The sequence below is a fragment of the Cynocephalus volans genome, chromosome 9 (genome assembly GCF_027409185.1).
Source record: "Cynocephalus volans isolate mCynVol1 chromosome 9, mCynVol1.pri, whole genome shotgun sequence".
Lineage (NCBI taxonomy): Eukaryota > Metazoa > Chordata > Mammalia > Dermoptera > Cynocephalidae > Cynocephalus > Cynocephalus volans.
This window is the reverse complement of record NC_084468.1, coordinates 8,097,192-8,118,104: the sequence shown is the minus strand read 5'-3', so window position 1 is coordinate 8,118,104 and position 20,913 is coordinate 8,097,192. Positions and strand designations below refer to the sequence as shown.

Below are 20,913 nucleotides of genomic sequence, written 5' to 3'. Positions count from 1 at the left end.
CTTTGGAAAGATTAAGAAAATTAATAAAAACCTAGCTAAAGTAATCAAAACCTAAGCAAAAACACACAACCTACTAATGAGGAATAAAGGAAGAAACAACACAATAGATCCTACAGACATCAAAGTAATATTAAAGAAATCTCAGAAGCACCTTTATTCCAATGAAGTTGAAAAATATAACTTCACAGTTATAAGAGCAATACAGAAGAGACAGAAAATCTGGATAGCACTTCATCTTTAAAAGAAATTAGAAGATTTCTTGCAAAATAAGCTCTAGACCAAGATGGATCCTATCACACATTTTAAAAAATAATAATACCAAGCTTACAAACTTTTTCAGAAAATGGAGAAAGATGGTTCAACATACACAAATCAATAAATGTGATATACCACATCAACAAAATCAACAACAAAAGCCATAGATTATCTCAATAGATACAGAAAAAGCATTTGAAGTAATTCAACATCACTTCATGACAAAGACTCTCATCAAATTATGGATAAGAGGTATATCTCCACATCTAGACCCAATAAAAGACATTTACAACAAACCAACCTCCAATATCATCCTGAATGGAGAAAAGCTTTCAGAACTGGAGCAAGATAAGGATGCCCACTCTCACCACTCCTATTTAACATAGTATTGGAAATACTAGCCAGAGCAATCAGGCAAGAGAAAGAAATAAAGGGCATCGAGATTGGAAAAGAAGAAGTCAAACTGTCCCTGTTTGCATGTGACATTATCCTATATATAGAAAAACCTAAAGATTCTGCCAATTACTCTTAGAGCTGATAAATGATTTCAGTAAAGTTGCAAGATACAAAATCAACACACAAAAATTGGCAGCATTTTTATACTATAATTACAAACTAGCAGAAAAAAGAAATCAAGAAAGAAAGTCCATTTACAACAGTCACCAAAAAAATAAAATACCTAGGAATCGATTTAACCAAGGAGTTGAAAGATCTCCACAAGAACTACAAATCACTGCTGAAAGAAATTAAAGATGACACAAAAAGATGAAATTATGGTCCATGCTCTTCGATTAGAAGAATTAACCTTGTGAAAATGTCCATACTACCCAAAGAGATCTAAAAATTCAATACAATACTCATCAAAATACCAGTGACATTCTTCACAGAAATACGAAAAACATTCCTAACACTCACATTGAAACAACAAAAGACACCAAATAGGCAAAGCAACCCTGAGCAAAAATAAATAAATTAATAAATTAATAAAGCCAAATACATAACACTACCTGACTTCAAATAATACCACAAATCTCTACTAACCAAAATATCATAGTACTTCCATAAAAACAGACACATGGACAGATGGAACAGAATAGGGAACTTAAAAATCAACCCACATACTTACATCCAACTGATCTTTGACAATGACAACAAGAACACATATTGGGGAAAAGACGGCCTCTTTAATACATGGCTCTGGGAAAAGTGGACATCCATATGTAGAAGAATGAAACTAGACCTGTACTCTCACCATATACCAAAATCAACTTAAAATGGTAAAAGACTTAAATATAAGAGCTGAAACTATAAAAATCCTAAAAGAAAACAGGTGAAACACTTCAGGAAGTAGGACTGGGTGAAGACTCTGTGAGTAAGACCCCAAAAGCACAGGCAACAAAAGAAAAAACAAGCAAATGAGATTATATCAAACTAAAAAGCTTCTGCACAGCAAAAGAAACAATTAACAGTGCAAAAAAGACAACGTACCGAAAGGGAGAAAATATTTGCAAACTGTGCATCTGACAAGGGATTAATATCAAGAATGTACAAGGAACTCAAACAACTTAACAGTAAAAAAACAAATAACCCAATTAAAAAGCAGGCAAAGAAGCTGAATAGGCATTTCTCAAAGGAAGATATATGAATGGCCAACAGACAGTAAAATACTCTCAACATCACTAAGCATCAGGGAAATGCAAATAAAACCATATTGAGATATCATCTCACTCCAGTTAGACTGTCCAGTATCAAAAAGACAGGGAACAATCAATGCTGGTGAGGATGCAGAGAAAGAGCAACCCTCCTACACTGTTGGTGGGACTGTAAATTAATGCAGCCATTATGCAAAACAGTATGGAGCGTCCTCAAACAATACAGATAGAATTGCAATATGATCCAGCAATCGCACTGCTGAGTACATACCTAAAGGAATGGAAATCATTATGTCAAAAGGATACTGCTGTGAACAATTGTATGCCAATAATTTGAATAACCTTGAAGAAATGGATAAATTCCTAGAAATGTACAATCCACCAAGACAGAATAATGAAGAAATTAAAAATCTAAATAGATCTATAAGTAGTAAGATTAAAGAAGTAATCAAAACCTCTCAACAAAGAAAATCTTACGACCGGATGTTTTAACTGTATAATTCTACCAAACATTTAAAGAAGAATTAATACCAATCTTCTTTAAACTCTTACAAATAATTGAAGAGGTGGAAACACTTCCAAGCTCTTCTCTAAGCCAGCATTATCCTGATACCAGAACTTCAAACAAGAAAACTATAGTCCAAGATTCCTGATCAATGCTGTTGCAAAAATTCTCAACAAAATACTAGCAAACTGAATTCAGTAGCACATTAAAGGAATTATACACCATGACCACCTGGGATTTATACCTGGAATGCAAGGATTTTTCAACATATAAAAATCAGTCAGTGTAATATAACACATTAACAGAATGAAGAACAAAAACCACATAATTATCTCAATTGATGCAAAAAGGCATTTGACAAAATTCAATATCCTCCCATGATAAAAACAATCAACAAATTAGGATTAGAAGGAAACTACCTCAATAAATTTAAAGCTATATATGTATTTTTTTAAAAAAAAAAAAAACCCACAGATAACATCATACTCACTCATGAAAGACTGAAAAGTTTTTCTCTAACATCAGGAACAGTGCGAGGATGCCCACTCTCATCACTAGTATTCAACCTAGTACTGGAAGTTTTAGCCAGAGCAATTAGACAAGAAAAAATATATAAAAGGCATTCAAATTGGAAAGTAAGAAGTAAAATTATCTGTTTGCAGATAATATGATCTTATATGTACAAAATCCTTCAATATTCCACACCGAAAAAGAAACTGTTAAGGCTAATAAACAATTTCAGCAAATATGCAGGATACAAAATCAACACAGAAAAATTAGCTATATTTCTATACACTAATAATGAACAATCTGCAAAAGAATTTAAGAAAGCAATCCCATTTACAATAGCATCAACAATAATAAAATACTTAGGAATAAATTTAACTAAGGAGGCAAAAGACTTGTGCAGTGAAAATTACAAAATATTACTGAAAGAAATCAAAGAAATTACAAACAAATGAAAGGACATCTTGTGTTTGTGGATTGGAAGACTTAATATTGTTATAATGTCTCTATTACCCAAAGTGGTCTACAGAGTCAATGTAATCCTTATCAAAATATTAACAGCATTTTCTGGCAGTAATAGAAAAAAATCCTAAAATTCATGTGGAATTTCAAGTGGCCTTGAATAGCCAAAACAATCTTTAATGAAAACAAGTCAGAGGCCTCACACTTCCTGATTTCAACACATTCAAAAAAAAAAAGAAAGAAAGTAACAGTAATCAAGACAGCATAGTAATGGCATAAGGGAGATATGTGTGCACTTCAAAGAATTCATGAAAAATAGCTCATGGTACATCTTTCCATGAGCTTTTTGAAGTACCCTCATATATATGCCAATGAAACAGAATAGGGAACTTAGAAATAACCCCTTACATTTATGTCCAAATGACCTTCAACAAAGGTGCCAGGACTATACAGAGGGGAAAGAACAGTCTCCCCAACAGATGGTGCTGTACATGTGGTCTGTCATTGACTGGAGTGCTATGTGGTCCATGACTGTAATCGTAAAGCTTAGTATTGGTAACATCTCTGATTTGTGTGTGTGTGGTTTGATAATTTGATCTTTGTGAAATTTATAAGATTAACTACTAGAACAATAAAATTATTGAAGTCAAAGGATACGTGGTCTGTATGCAAAAAATAATTGTATTTCTATGTCTTAGCATTCATCAATTGGAAAATAATTTTATTCCATTTTGAATATCATTAATATACTTAGTAATAAACTAAGTGAAAACATGTACACTATCTCTTCATTATAAACTAAAATCCTTGCTGAGAGAAATTAAAGAAGACCTAAATAAATGAAGAAAGGTGCCATATTTATGGACTGGAAGAGTCTATATTGTTAAGATGTCAATTATTCCCAAATTTATTTCTTTAAAAAATCTTATAAGAATTTTGTACGAATTGAAAAAATGATTCTAAAATGTATTTGTAATTGCAAATAATGTAAAGGCTAGCCAAAATAATTTATAAAAAGAACAAAGTTGAAGGGCTTATAGTACTCAATTTTAAGATTTATTGTATTAAAACTGCAGTAACTAGAGCAGTGTGGTATTAAGATAAAGATGAATAAATACATCACCTGAACAGAGTACAGAATACAGTTATGGTCAACTGATTTTTGGCAGAGACCAATTTTATTCAATGTAGAAAGGATAGTTCTTTCCATAAATGGTGCTGAAAAAAACTTGATAATTATATGGACCAGAAAAAATATGAACCCAATTCTACACCATACAAAACAAAAACAGAGAAATGCATCATAGATATAAATGCAAAAGCTAAAACTGTAAAAGTGCTAGAAGTAAACAGGAAAATATCTCTTGACCTTATGTAGGTAAAGATTTCTTTACCAAAATAATCATAAAGTAAAAAACTTAACAAATTGGATTTCATTTTTTAAATGAGTTAATTGAATTTCAACAAAATTAAAGCTTTCTGCTCTTCAAAAGCGACTATCAAGAAAATACAAGGCAAGCCCCAGATTTGGAAAAAATACTCACTCTACATATATTTGACATACATTTCATACCTAGCAAATACAAAGAACTTCTGCAAATCAATCACAAAAAGACTTGAATAAACACTTCACAAAATAAGATATGTAAATGGTCAATAAACATATGAAATATGCTCCACATCATTAGTCATCAGGGAAACAAGGACGGCTGAGTATGGTTGCCTCTGAAGAGCCCAAATAGAGAAAAAAGGTAAGAAAGAAGGAAGGCAGGAAGATGATTCCTGTTTCCCATCATCGTACACTTTTTGGTACTATTTCACTTTCCAAAATGTAATTAAGGTGTGTGTGTTGTGTCTTTTTAAAGCAAACTCTACCTTTTTTAAATGAGTGCACACTATGAATCCAATGCATTGGTTTGGCCCTTGCAGGAAACAAAATTTATCCTGAATGTTTTAAAGAAGAGTCCTTTATGAAGACGTTACTTGGAGAAGTACAGGCAGGGTGAAAGAAACAATGAATGGTGAGACACCCAGAAACCAGCAATAGTGGGAAACTGTTACCATGCCTAGGGCTGATCGGACAAGAAGAGGAAATCAAGGTGCCGGAGCCCCATCAGAGCTGGAACAGGGGAGAGGCTGACCGATGGACCACGTCATGAAGGGCAGAGCTACTGCCAGGCACATGGTGCTGAAACAAAGAGGAGGAAGGGAAAATAAATAGCCAGACCTCCCCTTTCTGCCCTCTACTCTTCTGCCAGAGCCAAGGAGAAGGCAGCAGGTGGTACAGCCCCCAGGGATTGGCATCCCAGGACAGGGCAGGTGGATTAGGATGGAGAGGGGATTGAAGAGAGCAAACAGAGAATAACCAGCAACCATGCAATTACACTGTGAAGATGCCCCCTGGAGAAACTCTTGTAGATTTTCAATGGGACATGCACGATGATGTTCTCCTGAACATTGCCTGTTTTAGCAAAACATTGTTATCGTCACGGAAAAGTCAATGCAGCCCTTAAGAGGAAAGAGCTAAATTATGTATTTCAACATGAATGGATGTCAAAAACAAATACGAGGGTACTTCAAAAATAGAATTAAAAGACAATACAATCTTGCCATTAACTTTTTGAAGTAGCTTTGTATATAATACTACCTCAGTAAATTTTTAAAGTACAAGAAACAATTGGCCAGCCCATGGCTCACTTGGGAGAGCGTGGTGCTGACAACACCAAGTCAAGGGTTAAGAGCCCCTTACCGGTCATCTTTAAAAAAAAAAAAATACCATAAACTCTTCATGGGTACATAAAAACGTCCATCAAAGTATGGATCGTTCATTTTGTGTGTGCACATTATGTACATGATATGGTAGAGGGGAATGAGACTGGGGTATGTAACCAGCGATGCCAAACTGCATTTGAAGAACCTGACAGATGCCCAGTATTGTTTTAAGCAGCTTAGATGTATTGTTTCATTAAATATTATTTAATATTTTCAAAAAGTGTGGTGGCCATTACAATCCTGAAATTTTAGAAGATGAAAATGCAGCACAGAAATGTCAGTGACCTTCTCCCTCATTCATCCTTCCCTTTATTCAGCAAATATTTATTGAGTCCCATTCTGTGCCACGCACTGTACTAGACCCTAAGATACCAGCAGGGGTAAAACCATGCCCTCCTCCAATTCGTAATCCAGAGGTGAGAGAAAGACATAAATTATGAAGTCTAGAAATTATAAAGCCTGTTAGAGGAAAGTAAGCGTTGTGAAGAAATGAATAAGGGAAGGGGGCTGGCGAGCGCTGCACTATTAGCAACTTTAAATAGGGCAGTCAGGAAGGGTTTTCTAGAAGGTGATGTTTAAATGGAGATATAAAGACCGCGAAAACATAAGATGTGGATTGCTGGGGCTAGAGCAATCAGGCAGAGAGAACAGCTAGTGCTAGGGCCTGAGGCAGGCACGTGCCTAGCAAGTTCTCCTGGAATAGCCAAGAGACCAGTGTCAGCAGGATGAGCCTTCCCTGACCACTCTAGTTAAAGTTCTCTCTCTCTCTCTCTCTCACTCTTTTTCCTCTCTCACACACCCACATTTGTACATACACAGTCTGCGTGTCTCCTTTCCCTTCTCTCCTTTTTCTGTCTCAGTAGCACTTACACTGTTACTAGAGTGCCCAGCTCTAGCACTGAAAGTCCTGCGTCCCAAGAAACCCCTGGATCCTAGGTAAACAGGACAGTTGGTCACCTTATTTCTAACACTGTATATAATTTATTTATTATGTCTATAAATCTTTTATTTCCTGACTCCCTTCCCCAGCACATTTACTCCATGAAGACAGAGACTGTTGTCTGTTTTGTCCCACGTGCCTACATCAGGGCCTGGCACATAGTAAGCATTCAATAAATTTTTGTTGAATGAATGAATGGCTGAGAGAGACAGAAATAGGAGTGAGATCAGAGAAGCGACAAGAGCTGGATCATGTAGAGCTTTGTAGCCACTTTAAAGACTCTGACTTTGACTTTGAGTGGGATGGGAGGCCCCTGGAGAGATGCAGGTTTTAAAAAGATTGCTCTTGGTGGAAGTAAGGAAAGCAATTAGGAGATTATTGAAATCACCCAAGCAAATGATGCTGCTGTCTCAGGCCAGGACGCGGCAGTGGAGGGGAGAAGTGGCCATCTATTCCGAAGGTGAGGAAATCCAGAAAGAGGAGCTACGAAAGACATTAATAAGGATGGAGTTTGGATTCAATCCCGAGAGGGTGAGTCCAGAGCCAGCCCAGGTGCTTAAGCAGAGGTTTGCTGAGGGATTAAAGGGTTGGGGTCAGGGCACATCAGGCATACAGCTTAAAGACAAGAAAGGGCTCTCCAGGCCAGACTTCAAGAGTTCTGCGCTGGGACTGCTACCACTGACACAGCACTTTAATGTGAATTAGGAGGCACCCTTCGGAGAGGATCCTCTAGAGAAATGCAACTCTTGGAGGGGCTTACACAGGCTGGTTTTCACCCCAGTGTCACCCCCATCCCATCCCAGCAGTACCCTTTGCTTGGCTCCCTGTGCCAAGCGTGGCCTGCACAACCTCAGCCGCTCCCTGGTGGGTGCATCCTAGGAGTGTTCAGAGTGCTGGCTGCCATGATGATAAAGAGATTATTGCACCTGTAATTGTGCAATAATTGTGCAAAAACATGCCTGATCAAATGAGCCCAATTCTGTACCCCTTAGCATTAGCATAAAAGGAAAAAAAAAAAAAACATGTTTCATATGGAGAATAAATTTCAAAGAATACCCAAGAAAACAGTGGTGAAAAAAAATAGTGGGGGGGTAAAATGGGGGCCAATCTTGCCATAGCAGACTTTTTAAAAAAACAACTCCCCTGCAACTGAAAAATGCTGGAGAGTTCACAACCAGGAAGCTCAAGATGTGATAAAGTCGATTTTACATGTCAGTGGGAAAAGGATGGTTTCGTTAAATAAACATTTCTGGGACAATTGGCTATTGGGGGGTGGGGTAATAGAGCTTTCCATTTACCTATATAAAAATAATTCCTATAACAATTAAATATTTAAAAATAAAAATATAACAATAACAATGTAGAAGAAAATCTAGGAAAAGGTTCATATGCCTCTAGCATTTGTGGAAGAGGTGTGTGTGTTGGGGGGTTTCTTAAGCAAGACAGGAAACTCAAAAAAACAAAGGGAAGTGAAGAAAATATTTGACCATGTAAATATTTAAATTTTGACAAAAGAGGCAATAAGCACAGTCAGATATATCATACATATCATAAATAACTCCCCCAAATTGATGATGTAAGGACAAATAGCCCTATTGAAAAAACAGTCAAAGGATAAAAATAGCCATTTTACAGAAGAGGAAATCCTGATGCCCATAGACACATGAAAGAAGCTCAACTTCACAATTATCAGAGAAATGCCAATTAAAGTAACAATGATTTAACGTGTTTTTCACTCAACAGGTGGCAAAAAGTTCAGAAGAACGTTCCACCCAGTTCTAGCTGGAGGGTGTGGGGAGGGCAAGGCAATAGCTTCTGTAAATTTTTCGTAACAATGAGTATTAATTACTGCAACTTTTTGGACATTAATCTGGCAAACTCAATTAAAATTTAAAATATTCTTTGTATACATTTGCTCACCAATTCTAGTTCTGGAAATTTGTCCTGTAAAATTAAATTCTATAGAATTAAAAGCATATTTACAGAAGTAGGAAGTAAATAGGTAAAGAGTGTTTATTGAAGCATTACATGCCAAGTGATAAAAAACATTAAAATTCATTAATAAAAGGTTGGTTAAATTAAGTGGAGCATATCCATGTGGTGAAATACTGTGCAACTACTTAAAGGAAGGCTTTAGTGTTGTATCTGTTTTCCTATTGGGATCTATGTTATACTAGGTTAAGTGATAAAAGCACCTTACAGAAAAATACATATAGAATAAGCCTATGTTTGTAAATATATGTACATCTCATAAACATGTATTTGCCAGTTTTTTATACTAGAATCACATAAGAATACATTAGATTGTTAGTGGTGGTATAGGAACATGCTTGAAAAAGAGAGTCAGTTCTGAGATAGACCAGAGAGGGGAAGACCGTGCCACATGAAACATACCCTGGCACTGTGTAAGAGAAAGGGAAAACTAGAAGATTCTGCTAATATAACAGCAAACGTGTAAAATTAAATACGTATGTGGACATGATTAGAAGGTAACATGGGAAAATGGAGACATTATCTAATTGGTTATAAAAAAAGAAAAAAGTACAGCATTCTCTGGTACCAAGCCTTATAATACATCCTTCTAAAATGTTATCTAGAAAACTCAATTTACTAACAGTTCATACCTCTCTGCAATTTCTCATGATATTTGCGAACAATCAGCATTTTTTCTTTCTTCAGTCCCTTTCCAAACATATACACAACTCAAATTCCCACTATATCTTCCCTTCAAATAATAAAACAAAACCCAAACCTTAAAATGTTAGCTCATTTTTTGCTGTCTTTTGGCAACATACCTAGCATTCGAAAGAGTAATCACTAAGATTTGGAGACCCTCAACTTCAGTTTGAAACTGAAGTTAAAAAACATTATCCAAATTCCCTGTAACAAAAATAATCAGATTTAAAATAATAGCTAAGATTGAAGTTTATATGTAGAAAAATAAGTATTTTCATCTTTACTAATAAATTAAAATCACGCATATTGAGGACCCATTATGTATCCACAGCTTAATCATCTTATTTAATCAATAAGTAACATGCAGGGTCATCTTATTTGCTCTTCACAAGATACCTGTGAGGTAGATTTTATTATTCCTGGCTCAGATCTTGTGATTATGGCTCCTGCTCATGGCCCAGCGTGAACAACTGAGAAAGGTTTGTCTTTGGTAATACTGCCTCCCTGCAGCTAGGTCTCCTAGGCTCCTGGGGGAAATATTTAAGGGAAATTTTACTGACCCTGAGCCCAAGGTATCTAATGCAGATTTTGTTGGTCCACAATCTGAAGGTGAAGCAAATCCTGTGCAATTGAGGAGGTGCTCTTGGAGCTGTTTCTGTAAGTTTCCAACCTCCCTGAGCTTTCTTTCTCCTACTAAAGCTGTACGTGAGCATATCCTGTGGGGTCTTGTGAGTCCTTTAAATTACCCAACATTGCTGTAGCAGGGCATCTCCTTGAAAAGTCAGCTCTTAGTCACCTAACTTGCAATGAAGCCAACCATGTCCCATTCTCATAACAGTTATAGAAAAATTGTTGTCTTGGTAATCAGGTATCCACCCTTCCTCATGTTCTTCAAAGGGCGGCTCCATCCTCCGTTTCAAAGGGTAGGTCCTGCCTTCCTGGTGAAGCAAATGGTCCCTTCCAGGTGGGTGGCCATATACTCTAATAAAACAGGGAGGACCAGTGGTGTGGGGGTAGCAGATGGTGCTGGCTGCAAAGCGAGGTCAGCATGAGCAGGGGGGGGGGCAAGCTAGGTGTTAACAGATGCCAGGGCTGGTGGAGGGCATCCAGGTGCAGGCACAGCCACAGCCACAATAGCCATGTCTGTGGGGAAACCATCTAATGAAGCACTTTGAATCCTGTCACTTTCTGGCATGTTAGATTTGACAGTCTCCCTGATGAGCTGCTCAACAAGTCTACTTCTCAAGGATTCTGTTTCAATACCCTGTGTGTTGGTGGGACAGGCGTTGGCAAGTCCACATTCATGGACCCTTCCTTCAACACCATATTTGAAAGTGACTCAGCTACTCAACAATGAATCATGCTGTAGGGTAAAAGCTGGACATAGACCTATACCACCTCCCCCTTGGGAAACTACCCCTGGCCAAGGTAATTACCCACGGAAAGGCATGTCTCCTTTAAGACAAATGTCCCCTTTAAGACAAACAGAAGACTGGAGGGAGTAGGGACCCTTCGTAAGTTAGCACACTGGTGTTAAACTACTCTGGTGCCAGGAAAGTAGCGAGTGGATTAACTTACCTACTCAGCCAGATCTCCCAAACAATATGAATTGGGTGAGAGTCTGTGCATAAGCATGCGAATGATTTACACCTCTACTTTGATCTGTTCACTATATAACTGTTGTATGTACCCCATGGTGGCACAGATTTCTAGCTGATTGATGGCACCTCCCATAAGTCTAATAAATCAATGTCTCTACCTATTTGTCCAGGTGAGTTCTTTGGAATAGGCAAACACTATGCAAGTGCTCTTTCAGATTTGGGGCTCCCACAATACACATGTATCCAGTTAAAAGCCAAAAGTTTGAGCTTCAGGAAAACAATGTACAGTTGAAGTTAACCATCGTGGACACCATGGAATTCGGAGACCAGATAAGTAAAGATGACAACTACAAGTCAATAGTGGAATATATCGATGCCCAATTTGAAGACTACCTGCAAGAGGAACTGAAGATTAAACGTTCTTTCTTCAACTAGCATAACAAGAGGATCCATGCATCTACTTTAGTGCACCTACCACACATTCACTGAAGTCCTGGACCTGGTCACAGTAAGGTGAACATTATTCCAATAATTGCGAAAGCTGATACCATTGCCATGAACAAATTGTACAGATTCAAGAGTAAGATCATGAGTGAACTAGTCAGCAATGGGATACAGATATATCCATTCCCCACAGATGAAGAGCAGTGGCAGCGATTAATGCAACCACAGGCATCCAGCTCCCATTTGCAGTAGTCAGCAGCCCTGAACAGGTGAAGATCGGCAACAGAGTGAGAAAGCCAGCCAGTCCCTCTCGGGTGTGGAACAAGTTGAGAATAAAAACCACTGTGGTTCTGTCAGACTTCAGAAGATGCTGATCCAGGTGAACATGGAGGACCTGCAAGGACAGACTCACACCACTGCTTTGAATTTTATCAGTTCTGTGAGCTCAAGGAGATGGGCTGCAAGGACATCGACCCTCACAAGCCAGCCCTTTGGTCTTCAGGAGATGCAAGAAGCAAGAAGGGACAAATTCCTGGGAGAACCACGGAGGAAAGAAGAAATGAGACAATGTTCATTCTGAAAGTGAAGGAGGAAGAGTCTGGACTTAAGGGACAGAAAAAGAGCTTCGTGTGTCCGACCTCCTAAAGTGGACACATCACGAAGAGAAGAAGAGATGGAAGACAAGCAGCAGCAGCTGGAGGAGGAGATGAAAAATTTCCAAAAGACAAAAGCAGCAGCTCCAGTACCACAATCCCAGGACCAGCAATCTGGGCCCAGCAAACCAAGAAAAACAAGCATAAGAAAAAGGCAAGCTTCACACAGCCAGCAAGACAGGGTGTTCCTGCCTTCACCTGCTTTTGCAGTAATATTATCTCTGCTATCCGTGTCCTTGTGTTTTATATTTTTTTACCCTTCCCCAGACACCAGTAACTCAACTCATTTTGCTGAATGTTGTTGAGTGGTGGTAAATGATAGAACAAGGAGATTACACCAAAAGTCTGTGCAGCTGGACTTTGTTTCTGAAAAATACATGATCTGCCTTTTAACCCTGCTATGGGTTGAATGCTTGTCCCCTCCAAAGCTCATGTTGAAACCTAATCCTCAATATGGTATTTGAAAGGTGGAGCTTTAAAAGGTGATTAGATCATGAGCACTATGCCCTCTTAAATGGATGAATCCATTCATGGATTAATGGGTTAATGGATTCATGGATTATATCATGGGTGTGGACTGGTGGCTCTATAAGGAGAGCACATGAACACACTCTTGCTCAGCTCTTGCCATGTGATATGCTGTGTCGCCGGGGCCTCTATAAAGAGTCCCTTCCAAGAAGAAGGCCCTCACCAGATGTACTCCCTCGACCTCAGACTTCCTAGCCTCCAAAACTGTAAGAAATAAATTTAATTTTCTTTATAAGTTACCCATTTTAAGGTATTCTGTTATATGTGACAGAAAACATACTCATACAATGTCTGTTCAGAATGGCAGCAAGAAGCATGCCTGTCATTTGTATGTGGCTTTGGAATGAGAAAACTGGGGTCAAATGCTGTCTGGATGTCTGACAAAAACTTCTCACCATCTCAGCGCTGGACTAAAAACCTGAATAGCCATAAAAAAGAAAAAAAGTGGAGGTTGGTCCTAATGAGGACTAGTTCCAGAATTTGCAGGGTCCAATGCAAAAAAAAAACGGGGGCCCCTTGTTCAAAAGGTGTTAGGAATTTCAAGATGGTAACAGCAGCGCATTAAACCAAGTGCAAAGTCCTTCAAAGCATGGGGACCTGAGTGACTGCACAGTTCACCAGCAAATGACACCAGCTCTGGCCTGATTAAACCCCAAACATGGGACGCCACTCCATGCAACAAGACAGCAGGAGAAATCTTCCAGGAAGCTTCTAGAGAGTTTTTCCTCACTGCTAGGAGCACTAACATGGAAGAGTCAGGCTTTTTTCCTTTGATCTTCATGCTGTCTGCAGGAGATGGTTTGGCTCCTGGTACTACAGATGGCAGCAAGCAAGAACTGTGTACCCTGATGGTGGTGTAAAGTCTCTCATTAACCAATCCCAGGGTCCCTCTTTCACCAGACTTTATGACAGATGAGATCATATATAGTGGTTAAACCAATTCGGAGGTTTTTATTCATTGGAAGTGAAACCATCCATTCCAGCTGATGCAAAGGCTTTGCAAAACAGCTGATTATTTCACATTCTAGAGATGCGGACACAAGAATCCAGAGGGGCCACCTTGGTCTAGGTCCTGAAGCAAATGCATAATAAAGCTAGAATTTAGTCCCGGCTCTGCTGCCATTGTGTACATCTCATTCCTATAAGTAGTGTCCACTGGTCTTGTGCAATGTGGCAGCCCTGCTCTAAAGACAGCAGTTTTTCAGCTTCCAACAATTCTCCTTATAAAGGCAGAGTCCATGTTCAATGTCAGAAGCTAAGCAAACTAATTTCCTCAGTTGTGTGGTCCCCTAGATATTTTTTAAAAGATTCCCTATTGATATAGAAAATCTTAATGACAGAAAAATATAGGAAAGAGAAAGCTATGCCCAAAATATATTATATCTTCAGTCAGGACTGGTTATGTAAGTTATAGGACCCCATGCAGAATGAATATGTGGCGTTCCTTGTACAAAACATTATTAATCATGTCAGGACAGTGACAGCAGAGCATTGAACCAGGCATGGGGCCCTTCTAAGTGCAGGGACTTGAATGACAGCACATGCCAGACACTGCTGAGGTCGGCCCTGTCTTTAGTTAAGTCTCCTATTGAAAAGCCAATTGCATTAGATGTCTGTGATTGTTGTAACAAATTACCACAAACCTGGTAATTATTATGTTACAATTCTGGAGGCTAGAAGTCCAAAATGAGCTAAAATTAAGGTGTCAGCAGGACTGGATCCCTCTGGAGACTCCAGGGGAAAATCCATCCCTCGTGCCTTCCAGCATCCAAAGGTGGCTGGCATTCCTTGGCTCATGGCGCACATCACATAGCCTTTGTCCCCTCCCATTTAAGACAACGAATGACCCCAGATGAGAGAAAGAAACTCTTTTTAAAAAATTCTAAGTAGCATCCTCTGAGAGATTACAGAATACGTCGCATTCATAAAATTTAAGATTCTATACCAAAGGGACGACCAGAAGACAGTGAAATAGAGTCATAGAAATTATATATATCTTGGAAGATAAAGCCAACAAAACTTTCCAGAAAGTATATAGAAAGATAAAAGAGGTAGAAAACATGAGAGATTGAGCAACACAGAAAATCAATCCAGAAGTTTCACTCTCTGAATAATAATATAGTGATGATGATGATGATGATGATGATGATGATGATGATGATAGAAACAGATAGTGAATAAAAATATGAATTAAAAAAAAAATCCCAGAATTGGAGGGCATGAGTCTCTAGATTGAAAGGCTATATTAATTACACAGAACAATTTATATATTATATGTGTATATGCATGTGTGTGTATTTATATATCTGCACATCTAGACACAGCATAATTAATGATAAAAAGAGAAATCTAAAAGTTCCAGAGACACAAAGTGGGGAGCAGTTTACTTTTAAAAGAAAGGGAAGCAAGCATTAGAGCTCTCACACTGAGCCAAGAAGACAACAGAACTCTGCATCCAAAGGTTTAGGAAAATATTCTTTCAACCCAGAATAACCCATCAGCCTAGAGCAAGGAATGAAAAAATATTGGTCCAAATATTTTCAGACCTACAAGGCCTCAGAAAACTTACCTCCAATGTGACTCTTAGTAAGTTCTTGAGATATTCCCTAGGAAAACAAGTAAGTAAACGCACAAGCAAGAAACAGAAAACTGGGTTTTAACAGAAGACAGAAGAGAGGAGTGAAGGAAAAGCACAGGATGACTCTGGGGAGCAGGTGTAGATACTGGAGCAGACGAGAGCTGGAGGAAGAAGAGTGTCAGGGAGGCAATGTGGAAGTTGGGAGAGGGCAAGGGGAACTTTTTAGGACACCCCATTGAGTAGATTGGTTGGAAAAGCCTGAAGATATGATTTTTTTCAGTAATGAAAAATTTTTGAAAAACCCAGCAAATAGAAACTTGAACTTCAGAAACTCAAACATAAAATATTTTCATAAGTATATAATCACGATAATGTAAATATTTTGATGTTCCACTTTTATAATGCACATAAAGGAAAGGGGGAAATGGTTTAGTCACGGCTACAGAACAGGATGTAAATGTTCAGCTTTGAAAATGCAGAAGTAGAGAATACAGGCAAGAGATGGAAGGGGAGAGGACTGATGGAAAGGCACCGTGGGGGGCTGGAGGGCTGCGGTTGTTATCTTTATCTTACAAAACTAGGAGAAAAGATGCTATCTCTATGATGGGAAAAAGAAATTTAAGTATTTATGTATTGTTTCAACCTGCAAAGACAACCAAAAGAACAAAGGGAGAAACAACTGTATATGGTAATCCCACGGAGGGAAAGAGACAATTCGTATAAAAGAAGCAATTCCTAGAGAATTTCTAAAACTGATGCATCAGAAAAAGAACTTTATATACATATTATTTAGCCATATGGAACCAATCGTCCTATGAGATAGCTTGAAGAGTTAAAAGTGGAGCCAATTAAAAGCACCTCGAATAAATTCTGCCTGGCACAAAGCAATCCTCAATCAAGATTCACCGAATGAATAAACAGTTGGGAAGCGATGGAGTCATGGACTGATGCACCTTTGTTTTTCTATCCCATGTGTCTTCTTAACCACATGCATGCATGGCATTGAAAAAATATCTATCATCATTTATCAGTATTTTAAGCATGAAAGATGTGAACATGAATGTCTCCTATTAAAAAATAAAATAATTCATCATGTTTAAGAAAACAGATATTATGTTTTGGTTTGAGAATAAAATTTGTAAAACTATAGATCAAAATGCAAAGTACACTATGCCTCACTAAAAATACATTGTTTTTATGACTGGATATTTTAAACTCTAGTACTTTTCCACTTAACTGGTTTCTTGTCTATAATTTTCATGATTTCCTTTCTAAATGATAAGATAAAGAGTTTCAGGCTGGTATTTGCAAGTGGCTTCCACACAAATAACTCATCCCTTTGTTGCCAATAAATGGAAAACCAAATTGGATAAAATTATAGTATTGGATATGATTTTTTTTCTTTTTATTATTTTTTAATTAGTCAAGGAAACTTGATATACCACTTATGAATTTGGATCATATTCCTGCAATTCAGGTAACCAGAAAAAGCTCATCTCGAGGCTTGAAAGTGATGGAAAATTATAATTTTTTCACTCACATTTTCTTGCATCTCAACATGAAAAATCTCTTCGCCTTTTTGTTTTGTCTATTAGTCACTATGGGTACCTATTAAATGTATTAGTCCGTTTCTGTTGCTTGTAACAAAATACATGGAACTGGATAACTTGTAAAAACACGAAATTTATTGCTTACAGTTTTGGAGGTTGGGAAGTCCAAAGGCCAGCGAATGTATCTGGTGAGGGTCTTGGTGGTGACTTTACAGCAATGTAGGAGCATCACATGGCAGAAAATGGTGAAGCAGAGAGAGATGAACCTCTCATGTGCTCTTTTTTTAAAGCCCTCAGAACCACACACCTGACCACTGTTTTTAATCCATTCACTACGCACGATCCTACAATCTAATCAACTATTCAAGGCCCTACCTTTCAATTACCATAATAGGATTTCCCACCCTCAACAGTTACAGTGGGAATTAAGTTTCTGGGGGACATTCAACACAAGGTGTTCTGTCTCTGTCCCCCCAAAACATGTCCTTTTCACATACATTCATTTCATCCCCAAAGTCTTAACTTGTTTCAACTCAAAAGTCCAAAGTTCAAAATCCCATCAGTGAAGTCAAAACAAGCTATCCACTTCCAAGGTGCAATGGTAGGACAAACATAGGGCACATATTCCCATTCAAAAAGGGAGAAATAGGCCAAAAGAAAGGGGTAACAGGTCCCAAACAAGTCTGAAACACAGCAGGGCAAGCATCAAATCTTACAGCTGGTGAATCATGTACCTTGCCTCCGTGTTCGACGTCCTCTGCATGCTGGTGCAGGGGTTGGGTCCCCAAGTCCTCAGTCAGCTCCACTCGTATGGCTTTCTTGGTCTCAGGAGATGCTTTAGCTCTCTCAGGCTTGCGTTGCATGCTGGTCACTCTACAGTTTTGGAGTCTCCATGGCAGTCCTGCTCTTACAGGTCCAATAGGCATGGTGTTAATGAGGTTTCTCTGCTTCAACTCCAAGCCCATGTTTCTGCTTGGTGCATTGCTCTAGCTAACACTCTATATGGTGAATCCATCCCTGTGACAGATCTCTTCCTGGGCCTCAGGCTGTCCCATACATCCTTTGAAATTGCGGTGGAGACTCCCAAGCCGCACAGCTCTGGCATTCTGTGAGCCTGCAAACCGAACACCACATAGACACCACCAAGTCTTCCCACTTATATCTTCCAAAGCTGCGGGACCAGCCACATCTGGGCCCAATTTAACCACAGATGAAGCAACCAAAGCAGCCTGGGTGCTGGTGTGGGGAGCAGCATCCAAGGTGTCCCTGGAGAGTGAGCCCTTGGAGGGTGCCTCAGACCTGTTCCCCAAGACCATTCTGTTTCCCTAGGCCTCTGGGCCTATAATGGAAGGCTTGGCCCCAGAGTCTTCTGCAATGTCTTCAGGGCCTTTCCCCACTTCTCTTGATAATCCCTTTCTTTTGTACTAATCTTCTTAGTACCATTGCATTTTTCTTCTGAAAATGCTCTCTATGACTCTACCATGTGGACAAGCTGAAAATTTTTGAAATCTTTCTTACAATTGGCTTCCCTTTTAAATTCTGGCTTTGGGGCCGACCCCGTGGCGCACTCGGGAGAGTGCGGTGCTGGGAGCGCAGGAGCGCTCCCGCCGCGGGTTCGGATCCTATATAGGGATGGCCGGTTCGCTTACTGGCTGAGCGTGATCATAAAAAAAGGACCAAAAAAAAAAAAAATTCTGGCTTTGCATCATGCCTTTGCCACAATAACTCAGAGTAGGCTATTACAAGTAGCCATGCAGTTTCCTTGATGCTTTGCTGCTTAGAAATTTCTCCCACCAAATACCCTGGGTCAGCACCTTGAAATTCCACATTCCATAAAACTTTGTGACATGAATAGAATGCATTCAAGATCCTTGCCAGTTCACAGCAAGGATGATCTTTGCCCCAGTTTCCAATAAGTCCCTTCTCATTTACATCTGAGACCTCCTTAGAATATTCTTCACAGTCCATATTTCTATAGCATTTTGGTTGCCACTTCTTGACCAATTTCTAAAACATTCCAAACTTTCTCTGGCTTTCTTGTCTTCCAAACTTTCACCAGCATCTAGGCTTTTTCTAGCCTGTTCCTCCAAATTCTTCCAGCCTCTCCTCAACATCCAGTTCCAAAGGTGCTTCCACATTTTCAAGTATTTGTTAGACGCGACACCCCATTTCTCTGGTACCAATTTCTTGTGTTAGTCCATTTTTGTGTTGCTGTAACAGAATATCTGAGACTGAGTAATTTATAAAGAACAGAGGTTTATTTGGCTCACAATTCTGAAATAGTTGCATCTGGCACAGGCCTCAGGCTGCTTCTACTAATGGAAAGACGGCAGGCAGCGGTGGGTGCAAGATCACATGGTGAGAAGAAGCAAGGGACAGAGATGGAGGGGGTAGTAGGGTCCTTTAAACAACCAGCTGTCATGGGAACTAACTGAGTGAGAACTCACTCACTACCTACCCCTGAGTATTAATCTATTCATAAGGTATCTGCCCCCATGACCCAAACTGTTCCCAACACTGCCAAGTTGGGGATCAGATTTTAACATGAGCTTTGAGGGCGGACAACATATCCAAAGTCTATCATTAAATAATACATAATTATGAAAAAGTGGTTCAAAACTTCATACTGATCACTGCCATGCTGGGGAGTGATGTCAGCTCGATGAATAACACCAGCTGTGTGCCTTCCAAAGAGGCTCACCTGAAAATCACGAACCATGACATGCATGCAGAACTCTTAAAGCTATTTTAAAGGGAACAAGAAAAGAAGATATGTGACCCTTTATTATGAGATTTAAATAAAAACAGTGAGAGCAATCCACTTGTAGTAGGAGATGCAATGGCCCTCTGTTTCTGGGAAGTTTTGAAGGGGCTGGGTGGGGAGAGAAAGATTAATTCCATTTCTTCTAAGTTGTTGCTTCTGCTGGATCAGTTGGATTCGCAGATCACCGTATATTACGTTAGCTCAAGCTTTGCCCTTTCCCATCCTCTCCTTTCTCAGACAACACTGAATCAGTCCATATTAGGTTCTGCTGTGAATGACAAGCAGTACAAAATAGCCGTTTATTTTCCTCTGAAGTAAATTAAGCCAGGTGTAAGCAGAGCATGGCAGGCATGGCAACTCCGTGATTATCAGCAGCCCAGGATCCTTCTACCCTTGTCGCTCCACTATCCTCAGCAAGTGCCATTCACTTCACGGTCCATTGATACTGTTCCGGCTCAAGCTACTGCCTCTCAGTCCCTTCACTCAGGCCAGCAGAATGTGCAGGGGGCAAAGAACTGCACGCCCTTTCCTTTAAGGACACCGCTGGCTGTTGTAAACATGTACTCTAGATCTACTTATTTCCCATTGACCTGAACTTCATTACATGATCACATCTAGCTACAAGTGACACTGGGATATTCAGTATCTCTCTCTGAGCAGCTATGTGTCCAGCAGGAAATTGGGGAAAGGTTATCTCTAATGGGAACAAAGGAGAAACAGATTTGGAGGAACAACTATCAGACTCTGCTATCACTGTAAACTTAAAGTGATTGTAAGTGTGGGTGAGTTGCCTAGCAATGTTTTACAGAGTATTCCTAAGTGCCTAAAGTATACCTAAAGTGGCACGGTGTCTGCGTACCTAGCTAAAAGTGGAGTTCTATTAAAATAGAAGGGAAGGACAGAAACTGGAGAAAACTTGGCAGCATTCAAAGAACCACAGACTTTTCCTAAAGAGTCAGGACAACAGTAAAAAATAAAAATAAATAATAAATAATTATTATATAACGCTTTCCCTGGAAATTTATC

At 39.1% G+C, this 20,913-nt stretch overlaps 1 pseudogene; it reads left to right on the top strand.

The window, feature by feature from the left end:
- Positions 1 to 7,489: 7,489 nt before the first annotated feature.
- LOC134385665 (septin-11-like) lies at positions 7,490 to 12,744 on the top strand (annotated as a pseudogene).
- Positions 12,745 to 20,913: the final 8,169 nt, after the last annotated feature.